Source organism: Solanum pennellii, chromosome 12 (assembly GCF_001406875.1).
Source record: "Solanum pennellii chromosome 12, SPENNV200".
NCBI classification, from domain to species: Eukaryota; Viridiplantae; Streptophyta; class Magnoliopsida; order Solanales; family Solanaceae; genus Solanum; species Solanum pennellii.
In genome coordinates, this window is record NC_028648.1 from 8,318,634 (window position 1) to 8,340,590 (window position 21,957).

Below are 21,957 nucleotides of genomic sequence, written 5' to 3' on the forward strand. Positions count from 1 at the left end.
TAGATAAAAAATGAGTTTTTTCAGAAAAGCTGCAGGTGCAACCAACGGTGGCATCGATGGTCCATCCTACATAACCATCGATGGGATCATAAACTCCCAAAAATTCAGTCAAGAAAAATTGGCTAAGTCTTGATCGATAGACGAACCGACGTTCCGTAGGTCAGATAACGGTCCGTAGTCCGTGATCGTCGATCGAGACCGCCATTCACCCACTCTCTAACAAGAGCTACAAATAACCAGCACGGTCCGTAGGTGGAAACTTTGAAGACAGTTAAGGGGATATGCAGCTGGGTCAACTTCAAATGGTCATAAATCTTTATCACAAAATGAATTAGGTGTCTTATGACCTACGCACAGATAGATAATTGAATTAGATTTCCATAGCCACCGACCTTGCTAATATCAGACCTCTGAGTAAAATGTTATGCCCATTTTAGTAAAGACTTGTTGAACAGGCCCAATCGACGGACCCAACAACGGGGCGTCGGTCAGACGACCGACCGTCAGTCCTAGCCATCGTTTGGTCCGACACTAACTTTCCCAGGGGTCTTTTGGACCTTTCCCACTTTGTTTAAACCCTAATGTAGGTTGTTTTGACCCTAAATCATCATATTTTAGTCAGTTTAAGCCTAAAAACATAATTAAAAACATATCTAAGTCAAATCATTATATCAAAACTTAGAAAATTAGAATCAAGAGAGAATAAAAAGCTCAAGAACCCTAGTTTATGAACACCACAAGTTCCAGCAGTTCCAGCCCCGAAACCTAAGTATTTCTCCATGGATTTCATCACTAGCTATGTGGGATTTCACTAGTGTGTTCCTTTCACCCATTGGGTCCCTAGTTTTCAGTTGGATTCTTAATTCTCATATCATGATTAGATATAGGGTTTTTAGAACCTTAACAGAACTTTATGAATTTATCAGTTTTATGTTCCAAATCAGATTATCATGTTATTACTCAGTTAATCGCATGAATTTCAGAACCCTACCTTTGTGTTTCTTTAGTTCTTGAATTACACATGCTAGGTCATATATTTTAGATACTTCAGAGATACATGCCTCAGTCATAAATGCATAATTATCACATTAATTGTTGCATTCTCAGTTTGCATGTTCAAATTCGAGCTATCAAGTATATACGGAAAACTCAGTCATAATCAGTTAATTACGTAACTCATGGGAGTCGCATAATACTAAATTAGACTAGGGTTCAGTGTACCCAATTAGTCCCAGAACTACTAAACAAGTAGGTTGTAAGTCGCTTCTGTGGGCAATCAGTTTAGTGATCACGCTAGCACGCCTTTATACCTTTGGTAGGGTATATTAGGTCCTCTCAATGGGGCGTATATATCGGACTCCAAATTTAGCTCATGTGGTTTTATTATTAGTTATTAGTAGCTTTCACATATCAGTAAGACTCTCTGCATTGACCATTTATCAGTATATTCAGTGTTCAGTTTAAGCATGTTATAAATTGATCATTGCATCCAGTTCGCTCAAAATTCAGTTTATCATGTCAAATTATTATACTTGTATTATGCTTGTTCAGTTATGCTTTATTTCAGCTTTACTATATCCTACATGTTCATTACCTTTCAAGTACTGACGCATACGTGCACTACATCTTCTCGTGATGTAGGTTCAGGTCCTCAGCATCCAGATCACGCATAGATCGATTTTCAATCTCTAGTTCAGTACATTTAGTGGTGAGTCCTTATTCTCCGAGGATAACAGTTTTGAGTTTCATTTCAGTCTTTAGTTATTTAGTTTCTATATTTGCTAAATTTAGCTATGGCTTGTCCCAGTATTTCTAGTCCAGTTTAGAGGCTTATTTCAGACATAGTTTAGATTTAGCTTAGTATTGAGTTAATATCTCCTTTGTATTAAACTCATTGTTTTCAAATATCTCAGTTATAGAATATGGGTATTCCCCATCTTTTTAGATTTAATTATGATTTAGATTGCACATCAGCTTATTATCTTTAGTATGCTCATGATCATGCCAGCAGGGTTAGCTTGGGATCACTTGTGGTCCTAGGTTCTATGTCCGCGTCTCGGGTGTAGCTCGGGGCGTGACGAAACTTGGTATCAGAGCATTAGGTTTTAGTGTCCTAGGATGTCTGAAAAGCCTCACTAAGTAGAGTCCTTTTATGGGTGTGAAGTGCACCACATCTAATGATAGGGAGGCTATGAAGTTTTTTAGGAAAAACCTCACTTTCTTGGTAGTCGTATCGTGTGTGAGGTATGATCTTATTCCATTCTAACTTGATGTTCTACATTTCAGATCATGCCTTCTCGTAGAGTTAACGCTAGGAATGTGAACGCCAGAAATGCAAACGCAGCTCCTCCAGCCCCAGATCAGGAAGTCTCCAATGCTGAAATCAGAAATGCCATAGAGTTGCTGGCTCATAGTATGACTAACAAGAATAATCGGGTTCATGCTCATGTGAATGAAAATGATGGAGCAGTGGCAGAAAGGATCCGTGATTTTGTTAGGATTAATCTTCCTGAGTTCTTAGGATTGCCAGATAACGAGGATCCTCAGAATTCTTGGATGAGATCAAGAAGATCTTTGAGGTAATACAAGTCAATGAGAATGATCAGTTTGAGTTAGCATCATACCAGTTGATGGATGTTGCTCAAATTTGGTCACTCAATGGAAGGAGAATAGGGGTGAAAATGTGGCTCCTATCACTTGGTATTGCTTTAGTGAGACTTTTCTCGACAGGGTAACATAACAGTCCAAGAGTATGGACTCAAGTTTAACCAACTCTCCAGGTATAATCCTCAAATGGTTGCTGACTCCAGTGCGCAGATGAATAAGTTTTTGTATGGAGTGTCATATTCGGTGAAAATTGAGTGCAGAAATGCGATGTTACTTGGAGATATGAACATCTCTAGACTTATGACTCATGCTCAGCAGATTGAGGGTGATAATCTTAGGGAACAGGCTAAGGAAAATAAGAAGACTAAAACTAGGAACAATGACTATTCTCAGCAGAAATCGGGTTGTGGAAATTGCTCGCGGGGTGAGTAGAAGTTTTTGGTTCCAGCCCCTTCATTAGCTAGTGTTCCATCCTCCACGAACAGGTACGACTAGAAGGGTAGAGCACTTGGCTCTAAATCTCAGTGAAGTGTTTCAGGCACCAAGACTTACCCCACTTTCCTAAGTATGGTAAGAACCATCCGGGAGAGTGTCTTGCAGGAAAAAAGGGATGTTTTTGGTGCGGTCATTCTTGTCACAAGTTGACGGATTGTCATTCTAGATCAAGGTCAAGGAGGTGGAAAGCTCAGTCTACAACTTCAGCAGCACCAGCAAGTTGCCCAACTCAGCAGGGTAACTCATCTGGTACAAATGGCGGTCAGCGCCAAAACATGTTGTATGCTCTTTAGGCTCGCTAGGATCAGGAAGGTTCTCCTGATGTCGTCACTAGTACGTTACGTATCTTTTACCTTGTTGTTTATGCATTGTTAGATCCAGGGGCTACTCTTTCTTTTGTAACTCCTTACATAGCAGTCCAATTCAACACCAGTTCAGAAACTCACTCTGAACCATTCTCAGTCTCTACTCCAGTCGGTGAACCAGTCATAGCTAGAGAAGTATACAGAAATTGCCATGTCACAGTGTCTCTGAAAATCACCTCAGCAGATCTAGTAGAGTTAGAAATGGTAGACTTCGATGTTATTCTAGGCACGGATTGGTTACACTCATGTTATGCCTCAGTGGATTGTATAAGTAGGATTGTTCGTTTTCAGTTTCCAGACGAACCAATCTTAGAATGGAAGGATAGTAGCGTAGCGCCTATGAGTTTATTTATTTCTTACCTTAAGGCCAGAAAGATGATATCTAAGGGTTATCTCTATCATCTAGTTCGGGTTAAGGATTCTAGTTTTGAAACCCCAACTCTTGAGTCAGTTCCAGTAGTCTGTAAATTTCTAGAAGTGTTTCCAGAAGATCTTCCTGGAGTCCCTTCGAAGAGAAAATCAACTTATGAATTGATCTCCTTCCAGATACCCAGCCTATTTCTATTCCTCCTTACATAATGGCTCCAAAAGATCTTAAGGAATAGAAAGAGCAGTTGAAAGACCTTCTAGATAAGGGTTTCATCAGACCTAGTATTTCACCATGGGGTGCACCAGTGTTGTTCGTAAGGAAGAAATATGGTTCTCTCAGAATGTGCATTCACTACAGACAGTTGAACAAGGTCACAATAAAAAATAAGTATCCCATCCCAAGTATTGATGACTTGTTTCACCAACTTCACGGTGCTAGACATTTATCAAAGATAGACCTCAGATCGGGTTATCATCAGCTTAGAGTCAGAGATAGTGACATTCCGAAAACATCCTTCAAAACTTGGTATGGTCATTTTGAATTTGTAGTTATGTCATTTTGACTAACTAATGCTCCTGCAGCTTTCATGAATTTGATGAACAGAGTGTTCAAAACATTATTGTACTTGTTCGTTATCGTCTTTATTGAGGATATCCTCATTTACTCTAGGAGTTAGGAAGAACATGCAAGTCATTTGAGAGTTGTTCTGCAGACTCTCAAGGATCGCCAGTTATTCGTCAAGTTTAGTAAATGTGAGTTCTGGTTGCAATCCCTTTCTTTCCTTGGTCATATTGTATCTAGCGAAGGGATCCGAGTAGACTCACAGAAGATAGAAGCAGTGAAACAATGGCCCAGACCTACTACGGATATCAAAAATTTCTTAGGTCTAGCGGGTTATTACAGAAGGTTTGTGGAAGGATTTTCATCCATAGCCTCACCATTGACTAGGTTGTCTCAGAAGATGGTCAAATTCCAATGGTCAGATTATTGTTAGAAAAGCATTGCAGAATTGAAAACTAGATTGACTACAGCTCCTGTCTTGACTCTACCAGAGGGTTCAGATGGTTATGTGATCTATTGTGATGCATCCAGAGTTGGACTAGGTTGTGTGTTTATGCAGCGAGGTAAGGTGATAGCTTATACATCTAGACAACTTAAGGTTCATGAGAAGAACTATCCAACTCATGAACTCGAGCTTGCAGAAGTGGTATTTGCACTCAAGATCTGGAGACACTACTTGTATGGTGTTCACGTAGATGTGTTCACTGACGATATCAACCTTCATTATGTGTTCACCCAGAAAGAGTTGAATTTTCGCTAGAGGAGATGGCTTGAATTCCTTAAAGATTATGATATGAGTGTGCATTACCATCCTTGTAAGGCGAATGTAGTAGCAGATGCTCTTAGTAGATTATCTATGGGAAGTCCATCCCATGTTAAGGAAGAAAGGAAGAAGCAAGTGAAGGATGTTCACAAGCTTGCTCGCTTGGGAGTTCACTTCATGAGCATATCAGACAGCGTTGTAACAGTTCAGAATGGGGAAAAATTGTCTTTGATAGTGGAGGTTAAGTAAAAGCAAGACAATGACCCAATATTGCTTGAACTTAAGGGTGCAGTCCATAATCAGAGAATGGAGGTTTTCTCCTAAGGGGGAGATGGTGTACTTCGCTACAAGGGTAGATTGTGTGTTCCTGATGCGAGTGAGTTGAGAAAACATATTCTTGCATAAGCCCATAACTCTCGGTATTCTATTCATCCAGGTGACACTAAGATGTATTGCGATCTGCGAGAAGTATATTGGTGGAATGGCATGAAGAGGGATATAGCAGATTTTGTGAGTAAGTGCCCCAATTGCCAGCAAGTCAAGGTAGAACATCAAAAACTAGGAGGTATGACTCAAGAGATCGATATTCCTACTTGGAAGTGGGATGTGGTCAATATGGACTTCATCACAGGATTACCGCATACTCACAGACATCATGACTCCATTTGGGTGATAGTTGATAGGATGACTAAGTCTTCTCGCTTCTTGGCGGTCAAGACTACATATTTGGCAGAAGACTATGCAAGGCTTTAGATTAATGCGATTGTGAGGTTACATGAGGTTCCTTTGTCTATCATCTCATATAGAGGTCCTCAGTTTAGCTCTCATTTCTGGAAGTCATTTCAGAAAGGTCTTGGTACTCAAGTTAACCTTAGTACAACATTTCATCCACAGACGGATGGGCAGACAAAGCGTACCATTCAGACCTTAGAGGATATGTTGAGATCTTGTGTGATCGATTTCAAAGTTAGTTGGGATGATCACCTTCCTCTTATTGAGTTTGCCTATAATAATAGCTACCATTCCAGCATTCAGATGGCCCCTTATGAGGTTTTATATGGGCGTAGATGTAGATCTCCTGTTGGTTAGTTTGAAGTAAGTGAAGCAGCTTTGATAGGGCCAGATTCAGTCCTTTATGCTATGGTGAAAGTGAAACGCATTCGAGATGGACTTAAGACAGCCTAAAGTCGTTACAAATCATATAAAGATGTAATGAGAAGGGAACTAGAGTTCCAAGTTGATGATTGGTTTTTTGTCAAAGTATCACCTATGAATGGGTGATGAGATTTGGAAAGAAAGGGAAGCTCAGTCCTAGATATGTAGGACCTTACAATATCTTGAAAAGGGTTGTCAAGGTGGCATATGAGTTAGAGTTTCCAGTAGAATTAGAAGCAGTACATCCGGTCTTCCACATCTCACTTGTGAAGAAGGGTGTGGGTGACCCAGCCTGTATAGTGCCATTAGAGAGTGTGGCAGTTAAAGATAGTCCTTCATATGAGGATGTACCTGTTAAAATTCTTGACCATCAGGTCAGAACGTTGAGAAACAAAGAAGTCACTTCAGTCAAGGTTTTGTGGAGAAGTCAGTCAATAGAGGGATCTACTTGGGAAGCAGAAGCAGCCATGAAAGCCAAGTATCATCACTTCTTTCCTTCTGATTCCACTCCAGCTTGAGGTAATAGTTCCTCTTCAGTTTTCCAGTCATTCATGCATAAATTAAGTGTTAGAATCCTGTTCCCTCAGTTTGTACTTGCATTTTCAGCGTATTTGCATGTACTCGGAACTCAACTCAGTTAGAAACTCAGTTCTCAGTGTTTAGTAGTGGGGTTTGCAGCTCTCTCCCTCTATTTCAGCTAGTTTAGTAATCATTTGTGTACGAATGTTCCAAAGGTTGAGATAATGTAGCACCCCGTAGCAAAAATAGACCAAAAATCAGTTTTTTTAGAAATGCAGGTGCAACCAACGGTGGCATCGACGGTCCGTAGGACAGACGACGGTTCATCCTGCACAACCGTCGATCGAGACCCCCATTCACCCACTCTTTGTCAAGAGCTACAGATGACCAGCACGGTCCTTAGGTGGACCTTCGATCCGTAGGTAGACCTACGGTCCATAGGTGGAAAATTTGCAGACCATTAAGGGGAAATGCAGTTGGATCAACTTCAAATAGTCATAAGTCTTACCACAAAATGAATTTGGTGTCCCATGACCTACCCACAGATAGGTAATTTAATTAGATTTCCACATCCAACAACCTTGCTAAAATCAGACCTACGAGTATAAAGTTATGACCATTTTATTAAAGGTCTGTCGAACAGGCCCAGTCGATGGACCCAACAATGGGTGTCGGTCATTTTGGACCTTTCCCATTTTGTTTAAACCCTAATTTATGTTATTTTGACCCTAAACCATCATATTTTAGTCAATTTAAGCCTAAAAACATAATTAAAAACATATCTAAATTAAATCATTAAATCAAAACTTAGAAAATTAGAAGCAAGAGAGGAGAAAAAGCTCAAGAACCCTGGTTCAAGAACACCACAAGTTACAGCAGTTCGAGCCCCAAAACCTAAGTATTTTTCCGTGGATTTCATCACCATGTATGTGGGATTTCACTAGTGGGTTCCTTTCACCCATTGGGTCCCTAGTTTTTAATTAGATTTTTGCTTCCCATATCATGATAAGACCTAGGGTTTCTAGAACTTCAATAGAACTTTATGAATCTATTAGTATTATGTTCCAAATCAGTTTATCATGTTATTACTCATATTATCGCATGAATTTCAGAACCCTAGATTTTTATTTCTTTATTTCTTGAATTACACATGCTAGGTCAGATATTTCAGATATACATGCCTCAATCATTAATGTATAATTACCAGATTAATTGTTGCATTCTCTGTTTGCATGTTCAGTTTCGAGCTATCCAGTATATACAGAAAACTCAGTCATAATCAGTTAATTACATATCTCATGTGAGTGGCATAACACCGATTTAGACTAGGGTTCAGCTTACCTAATTAGTCCCCGAAATACTAAACAAGTAGGTTGTAAGTCCCCTCTGTGGGCAATTAGTTTAGTGATCACGCCATCGTGCCTTTATACCTTTGGATGGGTATATTGGGTCCTCTCGATGGGGCGTATATATCGGACTTCATATTTAGCTCATGTGGTTTTATTATCGGGAGTAGCTCCCAAAGATCAGTCAGACTCTTTGCATTGACCATTTATCTGTATATTCAGTTTCAGTTTCAGCATGTTATAAATTGATCATTGCATCCAGTTATCTCAAAATTAAGTATATCATGTCATATTATTATACTTGCTATTATGCTTGTTCAGTTATGGTATATTTCAGCTTTACTCTATGCTAAATGTTCAATACTTTTTAAGTACTGATACGCTCAAACTTACTTCTCAAATAAGAAGTAAAGCGGTCGTATCAAGTAAAGAACCCAACTAATGAGGTTGAGATCATTCCCACGAGGAAAATAGTTCAGACTTAACTTTAATCTATTATTACTATTATTTAGTCAATTTTTCCTTAGAAAACAAAAGACAATAAAAGAGGGTTTTTTATTTCTAAATTAATGAAAAATACTAACTAAATTAAAGTAACCAACTAACAGAATCAAACCTTGGAGTTTAATCAATTCATAAAAGTAACTAGGGTTTAAGTGTTCCCCACAAGTTCCTAACTTGATAATTCTAACTATAACAATTCTTTCCTAGTAGCTTGCATGCAAAGTGATAAGTTATGTATTTCTAAATCCTTGGTCCGGCATCTAGAAAATTTCACTCCGCACCTTGGTCCGGCTACAGGTGTTGCTATACTAACCCTTACCTTTACCTCATATTAAGCATTGTATTCGATATTTGACTAAGTTATTACCTCGTACCTAATCAATACTAGCCTATTAGATAGTATACACTAAATCTATGTTGATAATTCTTTTCCTATTATCTACCTCCTTGGTCCGGCAAGTAGCATTAAGGCGAGTTCTAACGTTGGCGATCCGTTAAAAATACTTCTAAACGAAAGAACTATCAATACATGCAAGACACTATTCTAGAATTGTTATTTTAGTTAGATTTTACCTCATTATTCACCCATGTTTCTCATAACCGTAGTTATGGAGTTTAGTTACCCATAGTTATTATCACAATATTCATATATGTAATATAAGATTCATGCACTTAATTCAATGAGAAAGAATAAAATCCAGAAGTTCACTTGGTTGATCAACAAAGGCACCAACAATCAATTCTAGAAAAAGCGTATTAATTACTGAAATTAATCGAGGAGTAAAGATTCTCCAAAAGTCTAGCAATCAAAAAGTCTAATAACAAAGAGTCTATTAACAAAAAGTAAAACCCCAAAAACGAGGTTTTTCCAACTATTTATAAAAAAACAAAAACCTAATAAAAGAAGGACTCTAATTGCTTAAAATCTGTCAAAACGCGTCCGAGTCGACGGACCTCGTGATGGGCCGTTGTGGTCACGACGGGCCGTTATCGCCTCCGTCATCCTATAATTTACAAATCCTTCTGCTGCTTTCTTCATTACCCTCGACGAACAGGTATGACGGACCGTTCCAAGCACGATAGTCCGTCGAGGGTCTCCATTCCATAACACTTAAACTTCATGGAATTTGGATACTGGGACTACTCTCTGATCATCACGACGAACCAGCAGGACGGACCGTCGTGGCTATGACGGTCCGTCATGAACTTCGTAATCCCGCACTTAGGTCAGATATCTCCATCTTCCTTCAGCAACTTCACTACGATGCCACCTACGGTCCGTCACAAGCTCGATGGACTGTCACAAGCCCCGTAGGTGGTAACTTTTTAGCATTTCTTGCTCAAAGACTTCCGTGTTCATCTTTGGACAGATTTTCTGCAAATAAAGAGAAACTTACATAAAAATCAATACAAAAAGGCTTTTGAACCCACATTAAACTTAAGGAAAAAGCATTAAAAATACCGTGAAACCACGGTATATCAACACCCTCAACTTAAATTCGTTGTTTGTCCTCAAGCGACGCACTATGACTCACTACAAAATCATTGTACAATAGTATCCATGTTTTAGTTTTCGCAATCATTTGGATATCAATCCTGATCAGTCTCATCATATTTATGCATGTTATCACTATTAGGCTTGAATTATGTGGAATCAGACCATGACACAGACTCACCACACACTAACACTTATCCTTTTCAATTTCTCACCGAGGTGCTAATATTTCTGGTATTGCAACTAGTGTCCTCACTTAAAAACAACATCCTCATTATTCACACAATGATTTCAGTTTGATTAGAAGGATTACTTTTCAGCACTCACTCTCAGAACAAATTCACAACTCATTCATACATATTGCCATAAGCTTGCCCTGATTTTCACTGCTTTAAGTTCGCTATACAACTTTTACGATCACGATAGGACTTTCTTAGCTTGTAACTTAGGCTCAGGGTCAGGTAGGGGATATATAGGTATACTTTAGTGACTTTTTGCCCTCCTTGACATATCGGCTAAACATACCACTTTTTAATCATTTTATTTCGCCCAATTTCTCATAGGCTTTCACCTTGCTATTTTCCCTTCTTTCTTCATTTGTGTAAGTGACTCTCTTCTTTTCTTGCTTGTATTTATTGTATTATTTTTTTATGTATATTTCACTTTTCTTTCAACTGGTTCTTGATTCACTTTACTTTTGTTCTTTCTCTTTCTTTGTTCTTTCACCCCCACTTTCCAAAGCATTCCTTATAAGAGCCACCCACAACTCATGGCTTTGCCATGAGCCAAAGTACACAATACCCAAAGTTGGTTCAGGGCCACGAAAAGGTTGTTTACTGCATTAGCCACCCTCAACTTATGCTTTTGGCATAAGCTGAGGTGCACATGTCCAAGGAGGGACCAGGGCCAACACATTATTCCCAGAAAAGATCAGTTGGGGTGAAAAAGAAAGGTCTATTTTAAGCTCAAATCATTTGGATCAAAGAGGGATTAATTACATTCATTTTTTTTATTTAGGCTAAAAATTGGCTATATGGAACAAGGGCCTACGATCCTTTCCAAATTGTCTATTACAACTTACTTTTAGCAGGACTAACCAGGCAAGTTCTAGCTCAGTACAAATAGTGGACTATTCAAATCTTCCTCACACTCACTTGACATCTCATTACTCTACCAGATTATTAGACACCTAGTTCGAATTTTAGACTTAGGGTCATGCAGTGGTGTATCTCTATGTCATGCTTATAAATTACCATGCCTAGTCATGCATCATTTTCATTACATCAGGATATCACTTTAGCCATCATGCTTAAGAGTTAAACAATGTACACCAGATATAGACATGCCGGTTCAACAATAAAAATAATCAGTCTCTTGGGGAAAAAGAACACATGCAAGAAAACCCCAAAAGAGAATAGTGAATTGGGCTACTCAGACTTCACCCTAGCACACACTTTCGATTTACCCCATCCCCAACAAAAATATATGCAATTGTCCCCACTGCATAAAAAAAATTGAAATACGAGAGTGGTAGGTGAAGCAAACCTGGGGCCCAAAGCACCGACGATCAGCAAGTTGGTGGGTCCGGTTCCCCAGAATCCACTACCTCTGTAGTCTGGACACCCTCAGTAGTTACCTCATCAGCAACTACACTATCAGTAGTGTCTCCCGCTATCGCCACATCTCTGGAGCTAGATGCCCCAGCAGCTGACTCTACAGCCCTTATCCGATGCGCCTCCTCAGCAGCAAGCGTGGCTCTCCTCACAGCCTCCATTTCACGGCGCTCCTTCTTCCGTGCTCTAGACTCATCCTCCTCTCGACCCTTGCGCCTCTTGGCATGCTCTCGAGGGGGAGGTGGTGGAATCTCAGAAGTGGCGATTAAGGCCGCCATCACTGTGTCCTCAGCAGGCTCTGCAGAAGGGGCCTCAGACTCAGGCACCCTAGCCTCTAGGATCATATCAATGTCCGCTCACAAACTCTCGATCGCAGCCTGAAGGGTCGACACGTCCACCTAAGGGGCTGGCCGGGCTAGCACCCGCAACTCAAAAGCGTCCAAGCGCTGATGAATCTCAGCGATCTTCCGCTCTGTGTGCTGAACCATTTTACGCTCCAACCGCTCTTCTACCTCAGCAATAGACCTCTGCATCCAAGGCTGGATGTGATGCAGAAGAGTAGCCATCTGTGCCTCTAGTTTCTGGACCCTAGAAAGCGGGACCAGAGCGGGGAAAGAGGCTGAGCGAGAGGAGCTCGGGGCAGTGCTACTACCCGGGATAGACTCGACCGGGGTAGTGTCAGTGGTTTCAGAAGCAGCCTGCGTAGCCGTGCAAGCATGTGCTACCGTATCAGCCAAATTTTCACCAAGTGGAGCCAACTCTGGACGGGACCTTCTGCGTGGAGTCAACTCATTGGCCTCATCCCAGATGAGGCCGATATCAATAGTGACCAGCGGAGTCTTGAGCTGATCAATGTGCCAGATGGCAAACCTGCGGACCTGCATAAGGAAAGTATCATCACGGAAAAGGGTAAGTAGTTGTGACTTGAAAGCCCTCTCGTGCATGACCGCCTGTAGGAGCCAAGCGAAGTCCACCTCAAACCCGGCTATCATCGCCGCCATCAGAACTACAAGATCCCATGTGACTATATTATCAGCGGTCGTGGGTGAAAGGCAGTGGCGGACAATCAACCATAAGAACTTAGCCGTGAAGGTCAAGTTAGCCTTCCTGATGGATCCCTTCGGATACGTTACCCAATTAGCACGCTCTCCATCAACTGAAAAGTGCAGGGCCATCCACCTCTTTGTGGTCTCTCTCAGCGATGGCTCACGAAAAAATTAGCCATCTTTTACAATTTTCCACAGGTAGTCGAACTCGGCGGTGAGAGGGGTCCTGTTGGCATCAACATCCTCACCATATAGATACCGGCGGATGGAGGGCAAGGAGATATCGACCTTAATGCCACGTACTAGAACAAGCTCAAGTGGGGCCTGTTTGGCGGGGGCAGCCCGCCTATCTATCTGTGATATGAGAGTAGCCACGTAAGAGGCGTAGAACTCTCGGACCAACTCCTCACTATAACGGCCTAAAGGACGAGCTGTCCACTCCAGCCAGTGTCTGGTGAAGAGATTGTGGATCTCTGGCATGGTGGGGAGACTTTCCGTAAGGACCCGCCTCTCCAGTGTAAGGGTCCGTGTCATGACACCTTTATTATTTAGAAACTGGGCGTTGGAATACTCTTGATATTGCCGGTCGACACACCATAGATTGGGCTGGTCGGCAACCAGGGTGAGAGCACCAGTCGGTGAGCCTTGAGTGGAATCACGATTGTCAGCCTCATCAGACGAGGCATACTGTGCAGATGTGGCAGGGCAGGGACTTCGACGGACCCGGAGGCTTCCTCCGACCACAAAGCTTCTAAGGAGTCAGACGCTCCTTCTATAAGTGTAGCTGACCTAGAAGGTGTGCCGGTCAGTGTGCACTCCTCATCAGGCTGGGAGGCAGTGACTACACCGGACGCCACCTTTTTGGGCATAGCTCTGGTAGCACATGCAGCTCGTGATGGAGTGGCAGTGCCTGGGGGCACGTACTCGGGGTCATGCTCATCATCAGAGCCTATAACCAGTCAGGCAGACGTGGCAACAGACTTTGAACGCCCACGTGCGTAAACTCGATCTTGTTTTTGTGCCATTAGAGATAGTACCTGTAAAGAATCAATATTAGTACGAGAAGAAGCAAACAAGATGAGAAAAAATAACACAAAGTAAATATAAGAGATAAGCTGTAATAACTTTTCTGGAGTAACAGTGAAACACGACGGACTAGGTGACGACTAGTCGTGAGTACGACGGACCGTCATGGGGTCCGTCATGTCTTACTTAAACTATGTTGATGTGGAGACCCCTGAAGGAAACTCTCTAACAAGTTTGGCAGCTAAGCAGGACGGACCGTCGTGACAATGACGGTCTGTCGTCGATGTCCATCGTGGGGTACTTAGAAAAAGGTATGGAGACCCTTAAGAGAGGGGTCTCTGACCGTCACGACGGTTGTGCAGGACGGACCGTCGAGGGTATGACGGTCCGTCGTGGATGTCCGTCAGAGGAAACTTAGAAAAAGTGGGAGACCCTTAGGACAAGAGTCTCTAACAAACATGGAGGTCGTGCAAGACGGACCGTCGTGAACGACGGTCCGTCGTAGATGCCCGTTAGAAGTCACTTAGAAAAAGTATGGAGACCTCAGTAGATGGGTCTCTGACCGTCATAACAGTAATGCAGGATGGACCGTGGAGGGTATGAGAGTCCGTCGTAGATGTCCGTCAGAGGACACTTAGAAAAAGTATGGAGACCCTCAGGAGATAGGTCTCTGACCGTGATGACGGTTTTGCAGGACGGACCGTCGAGGGTATGACAGTCTGTCTTAGATGTCCGTTAGAGGACACTTAGAAAAAGTTGGAGACCCTTAGGAAAAGGGTCTCTGACAACCAGAACAGTTGTGTAGGACGGACCGTTGTGGGAACGATGGTCAGCCGCATGTATCCGTTGGTGGACACTTAGAGAAAACGAACAGTGGGGTGTTCCCCTATGACTCAAATGGAATTCTTAGTGTGAACCTACATGTTTCTAACCCAAATACCTAGCAAACTAGCAATGCTAAAGCACCTATTTCTAGAGTTTTAACAATACAATTTAAGGATTCTCAACCTAGGTCAGACAAAATTGGATAAAAGAATGAAGACCCACCAAAAAGAAATAGGCTAATACGAATAAAAAAAAATGCAATATAAATGGGTAGACATCAGAGACACATACTTGAGAAGAGGAGAAAAACAAGCAAGGGAGGTACTTGGTGATCAAGAACAGAACCTGAGCAGCCGACTCCGACCAGTAGAAAGGAGATATCCGGAATTGGGGAATTTGGGGAAGCGGTCAGTTGATAGAGAAGAGAGGTAGGAAGTTGGAAGTTGAAAAGGGAGGGAAATGGGAGAAAGAGGAAAGGAAATGGGCGAAATGAAGGGGTGGGTTTTTTAAATGTTACCAATTTTTTAAATTACCCCCAACCGGGTTGGGTCGTGTACACTCATTAATGACGCAACGAGTCTCAGACAACGGTCCTTCGCAGGTTCAATGGTCCGTCATTGGTTCCGTCACGTGGCACGACGGATTCATGCAACAGTCCGTCGCATGCGTGACGGTCCATCGATGTATCCGTCAGTGACTTTTGCAGTGTGATTTTCTGCAGAATTTCCTGATGATGTGCCTGCAAATTTAAAACCCATTAGTAGAAAACTCTACCATTACTAGAAAGAAAACTATAAGTAGTGGGTTGCCTCCCAACAAGCGCCTGATTTAACGTCGCGGCACGACTGAAGACACTTGATTACTCAGACTTCATCAAGATGGTATGCCTCGATTACTTCATTTGCTGATTCAGCATGAACGAAATAGATTTTTATGCGTTGTCCATTGAACCGCACACCCTCCTTAGTTTCAAACTCAACTGCTCCATGAGGGAATAGTTGGGTAACCAAGTAAGGGCCAGTCCATTTGGACTTGAGCTTGCCCGGAAACAAGGGCAACCTAGAATTGAATAAAAGCACCAAATCCCCAACGATAAAATATCGTTTTTCAATTTTTAGGTCATGGTACTTCTTCATCTTTTCTATGTAGAGGGCTGAGCTTTCATAAGCTCTCAGGTGAAATTCATCGAGTTCATTCAACCCAGTTAACCGTTGTTCTGCAGCTTCACTCCAATCCATTTTTCAACTTCTTCATAGCACACATGGCTTTATGCTCTAATTCAATTAGAAGATGACAAACTTTCCCATATACAGGTTGGCATGGGGACATACCTATGGGATTCTTATACGTTGTGTGGTAGGCCCAAAGAGCATCATCAAGCCTCCTTGACCAATCTGTTCAACTAGCGTTCACTGTTTTTGACAATATCTGTTTGATCTCCCTATTTGACACTTCAACTTTCACACTAGTTTGGGGATGGTAAGGAGTGGCCACATTATTGCGAACCCCATATTTCTCCAATAATCCCTTGAACAATCTGTTGCAAAAGTGGGAGCCCCCATCACTAATAATTGCCCTTGGGGTGCAAAAACGAGAGAATATATTCTTTTTTAAGAACGCAATGACACTCTTCCCTTCATTGTTTGCGAGGGCGATAGCTTCCACCCATTTAGATACATAATCAACCGCAACTAAAATATACTTCAATCCATGAGAACTCACAAAAGTACCCATAAAGTCAATACCCCAAACATCAAATAACTCAATCACAAGGATGGGGTTTAGAGGGAGCTCTTGCTTTCTTGAAATGCCGCCATCTCTTTGGCATCTATCACATGCTTTAGCAAACTCATGAGCATTTGGATGAAGAGTTGGCCAATAGTAACCACATTGTAATATCTTATGAACGGTTCGGATACCACTATGATGTCCACCAACGGGTGAGGAATGGCATGCCTCTAAAACACTCAAGATCTCACATTCTGGCAAACAACGCCGAATAAGCCCATCGGCACAACTCCTATATGAATATGGTTCATCCCAAAAGAACTTCTTCACATCGTACATGAACTTTTTTCTTTGATGAAAGGACATGTCCGATGGAATAATATCACTAGCCAGGTAGTTCGCGAAACCTGCGAACCATGGAATCAAGTCTTGTGAGGCAGCCAATACATGCTCATCGGGGAAAGTATCATCAATATCAGTCTTATCCCCGAACACTCTCATAGCTTCATCTTCTAGTCGGGACAAGTGATCGGCAACTTGATTTTTGGTCCCTTTTCTATCCCTCACTTTAAAGTCAAATTCATGTAGCAGTAATACCCAACGAATCAACCTCGGTTTCGCGTCCTTGTTTGCCATCAAATATCTCAATGCTTAATGGTCAGTATGCACTATAACTCTAGTACCTAGCAAATAGGAGCGAAATTTTTCAAAAGCAAAGACTACTGCAAGGAGTTCTTGAGTCACTGTGTAGTTCTTCTGAGCTTCATTTAGGGCTTTACTAGCATAGTAAATGGGGTGAAGGATTTTGTTGTTTCTTTGTCCCAATACTACACCAAGAGCAACACCACTAGCATCGGTCATCACCTCAAATGGACTGTTCCGATCCGGAGAAATAATGATATGTGCAGACACCAATTTTTCTTTTAGCGCGCCGAATGCTTTAAGACAGGATTAATCAAAATAAAATTTACAATCATTCTCCAGCAGTTTGCATAACGGATGTGCAATTTTTGAAAAATCTTTGATGAATCTCCGGTAAAAACCTGCATGCCCAAGAAAGCTTCTCACACCTTTTATAGAGATAGGTGGGGGAAGTCTCTCTATTACCTCGACATTAGCTCGATCAACCTCTATGCCCTTTTCTGAAATGCGATGAACCAACAAAATACCTTCTTTCACCATGAAGTGGCATTTTTCCCAATTTAGTACTAAATTGCAGTCTTCACATCTCTTAAGGACCTCAGATAAATTGTTCAAGCACCGCTCGAAAGATTCACCAACCACAGAAAAATCATCCATAAAAACTTCTATAGTATCTTCCACCATGTCGGAGAATATCGACATCATACATCTCTGAAATGCGGCGGGTGCATTGAACAACCCAAACGACATTCTCTTGAACGCAAAGGTCCCATACGGACAAGTAAAGGTGGTTTTCTCTTGATCTTCTGGTGCAATAGAAATCTGATTATACCCCGAATATCCATCAAGAAAATAGTACCACCCTTTTCCGGCAAGTCTATCAAAAATCTGATCCATGAAGGGCATAGGAGAATGGTCTTTTTCAGTCCATGCATTTAATTTACGGTAATCCATACACACCCTCCATCCAGTAACCGGTCTCATTGGAACAAGTTCATTTTTCTCATTGGGGACCACAGTCATTCCCCCTTTCTTAGGTACACACTGAGCAGGGCATACCCAACTTCTGTCGGTGATCGGATAGATTACTCCGTCATCCAACCACTCAATGATTTCCTTCTTCACGACCTGTTGCATAGGTGGATTTAAGCGTCTCTGGTGCTCAATACTTGGCTTATGATCGGGCATGAGTTTTATTTTATGAGAACAAATACCAGGAGGGATCCCAATAATGTCCGCAACAGTCCACCCAAAAGCTCTTTTGAACCTTTTTAGCACTTTCACCAAACTCTCAACTTGTTGTTCATTCAGGTCTGATGCAATGATTACCGGCGAAGTGTCACCATTTCCTAAGGATTCATACCTGAGATGAGGTGGGAGATCTTTTAGTTCTATCTTTGGAGACCCCTCTATAGATGGTTCGCGGGTGGAAACTCGCGATTCTTCATGCCTAACTCATATTTCTTTGGTTTAAACCGAACATCACCTCGATCAAGAGCCGCGAGTAATGACTCATACTCTTCAACTCAATCGTTATAAAAATTCATTATCACTGCCGCTAATGCTTCTACACCTAGACGTTCTTCTATTTTTGTCTCAGATGACTCACCAACTTTGTAGGATATAGCAGATACCGATTGGAGATCACCACTCTGCCTCATGGACCTACAAATGTTGAAGGTGACTTCCTCATTGTTCAACCAAAATTTCATCTGCCCCTTTTGCCATATCAACTAAGGCTCTTCCCGTAGCAAGGAATGGCCTCCCAAGAATAATGGGCACTTCAAAATCGACTTCACAATCAAGAATAACAAAATCTGCCGGAAATATGAACTACTCCACTTTTACTATCACATCGTGGAGTATCCCTATAGGCCTTTTTACTGTTCGATCAGCTATCAGTAGCCGCATCGCAGTGGGCTTTGAATCACCCAAACACAACTTCTTGTAAAACGAGAGGGGCGTGAGATTTATGCTTTCACCCAGATCACATAATGCTTTCGCAAAATGTAATAACCCTATTGTAAAAGTAATAGTGAACGCACCCGGATCTTCTTTCTTTTGTACCAGAGATCTTGTAGCAATAGCACTACAATTCTGCATTCTATCATCATCCTCAAAAGTGACCAATCTTTTCTTTGTAACCAGATCTCTCATAAACTTGGCATAACCGAGCATATGTTCTAAAGCTTCTACCAAAGGGACATTGATAGAAAGCTGCTTCAACATTGTTATAAAACGCCGATATTTACCATCCTCAGTCTTTTTCACTAATCTTTGAGGAAATGGGGTTGGTGGTCTAGGCATGGGAGTTACCTTTTTAGGCACTTCAGCATCTTTTCCAGTGTTATATTCTACTTCACCATTAACCTCTACCACTTTATCATTATCTTTTGTCAGTTTTTTCTCATTAGACGGCATAGGTGGTCAATGGTTTGCTTACCACCGCGAGTAGTGATTGCCATTCAATGTCCAGCATTTTTTGGATTTTGGACAGTGTTGCTAGGAAGAGTGCCCTGTTGCCGTGTGTTCACAGTCGCAGATAATTAAGCCAATTGTAACTGAATCTGCTTAATCGATATTGCATGTGTATCGACTTTCTGCCCAATACCCGCTAAATCACTCCTCAACTCTTTAGTGTGCTCATCATTAGCATCGAACCTCCTCATCATTTTGTGCAACATATCCTTAACTCGCGCCATACTACCTCCTCCATCCCCAGGAGTAACTTCACGATTTTGAGGAGGAACATAGGTTCCATTCCTATCATTTCTATTACCATAGTTACCCCTGTTGAAGTTGTTGTCGCGGTTGTAATTTCCTTCTCAAACATAATGACCCTCACGGTTATAGTTACCATAGATCCGACCTTGGTTCCCTTTACCTTGGCGTCAATTCTCCTTATTAGAGCCTTGGGCACTCGGTCGGAAACCCCCCATCTGCTCATTTACTGCATAGGAATCCTCCTCATAATAACATTCATCGTTTAGTGGTGGTTGTTTAGACAAGTAGTTAACTGCATTTATCTTTTCTGCACCCCCAGTGACATGTTTCAATACCAACCCAAGCTCAGTTTTCATCTGAGCCATCTCTTCACGAATCTCATCTGTGGCTGGGTTATGAGTAGATTGCACTGTAAAGGTATTTCTCCCAGTATCTGACTACCTAGTACTCCAAGCTTTATTATTCCGGGATATTTTCTCTAACTTTTTAGCAATCTCGGCATAAAGACACTCCCCATAAGAACCACCCTCTATTGTATCCAAGACCGCTTTATTATTATCATCCTGTCCCCGATAGAAGTATTCCTTCAGTGACTCATCATCTATGCGGTGATTGGGGACGCTTCTCATAAATGAGGTGAATATATCCCAAGAACTACTAAGTGAATCTCCTGGTAGTGCCAAAAAGTTGTTCACTCTGTCTTTGTGGTTTAGTTTCTTGCAGACCGTGTAGTAACGTGCTAAGAAAATGTCCCTTAGTTGGTTCCAAGTGAAAATTGAGTTATAAGGGAGCTCAGTGAACCAAATAGAAGCCTCTCCCATCTGTAAAAGAGGAATGACTCTTAGCCCTATTACATCCAAATCCAAATCAGGCCTCCCTACATAGCTTTTACACACTGCCCTTACCTTAGCTATATGGGCATGTGGATCGTCAGAAGGTAGCCCTGAAAACAAACCTCTGGCAGTAAGCATTTGCATCAGACTACTAGTTACCACAAAGGTGTGGCCTAGTGGTAGAGGGGGCAAGACAAGTGTCACATCAGAGTCTGCTATATTATCATAGCCTCTGTAGTATTCTTGAGGACGTGGAGCGGGATTTTGTCCCCTTTGTTGATTTTCACCCGGATCATCGGGTAATAACTGATCATGAACATCAACCGGAGCTGGGATGTTCTGGTTTGGATTGTTATCGTTAATACCCCAGTTTCAATTCATGTTGCGTAGTGTACGCTCTAATTCGTGATCGTAGGGAAACAAGGGTTCTCTTCGTCTCCGCGTATTTGGCATACAAGGAAGATAGTTCAGCGAGAATCAAAAACAATAAAAAAAAGTAAAATTATGAAAATATCGACGAAACTTTAGTAATAAGTTTAAGTTAATCTAAAAGCTACTTTCCTCGGCAACGGCGCCAAAATTTGATACGCTCAAACTTACTTCTCAAATATGAAGTAAAGCGGTCGTATCAAGTAAAGAACCCAACTAATGAGGTTGAGATCGTTCCCACGAGGAAAATAGTTCAGACTTACCTTTAATCTATTATTACTATTATTTAGTCAATTATTTCCTTCGAAAATAAAAGACAATAAAAGGGGGGTTTTTATTTCTAAATTAATGAAAAAGGCTAACTAAATTAATGTAACCAACTAATAGAATCAAACCTTGGAGTTTAATCAATTAATAAAAGTAACTAGGGTTTAAGTGTTCCCCACAGGTTCCTAACTTGATAATTCTAACTATAACAATTCTTTCCTAGTATCTTGCATAAAAAGTGATAAGTTATGTATTTCTAACTCCTTGGTCCGGCATCTAGAAAATTTCACTCCGCACCTTGGTCCGGCTAAATGTGTTGCTATACTAACCCTTACCTTTACCTCATATTAAGCATTGTATTCAATATTTGACTAAGTTATTACCTCGTACCAATCAATACTAGCCTATTAGATAGTATACACTAAATCTGTGTTGATAATTCTTTTCATATTATCAACCTCCTTGATCCGGCAAGTAGCATTAAGGCGAGTTCTAACGTTGTCCATCCGTTAAAAAGACTTCTAAAAGAAAGAACTATCAATACATGCAAGACATTATTCTAGAATTTTTATTTTAGTTACATTTTACCTCATTATTCACCCATGGTTCCCACAACCCTAGTTATGGAGTTTAGTTACCCATAG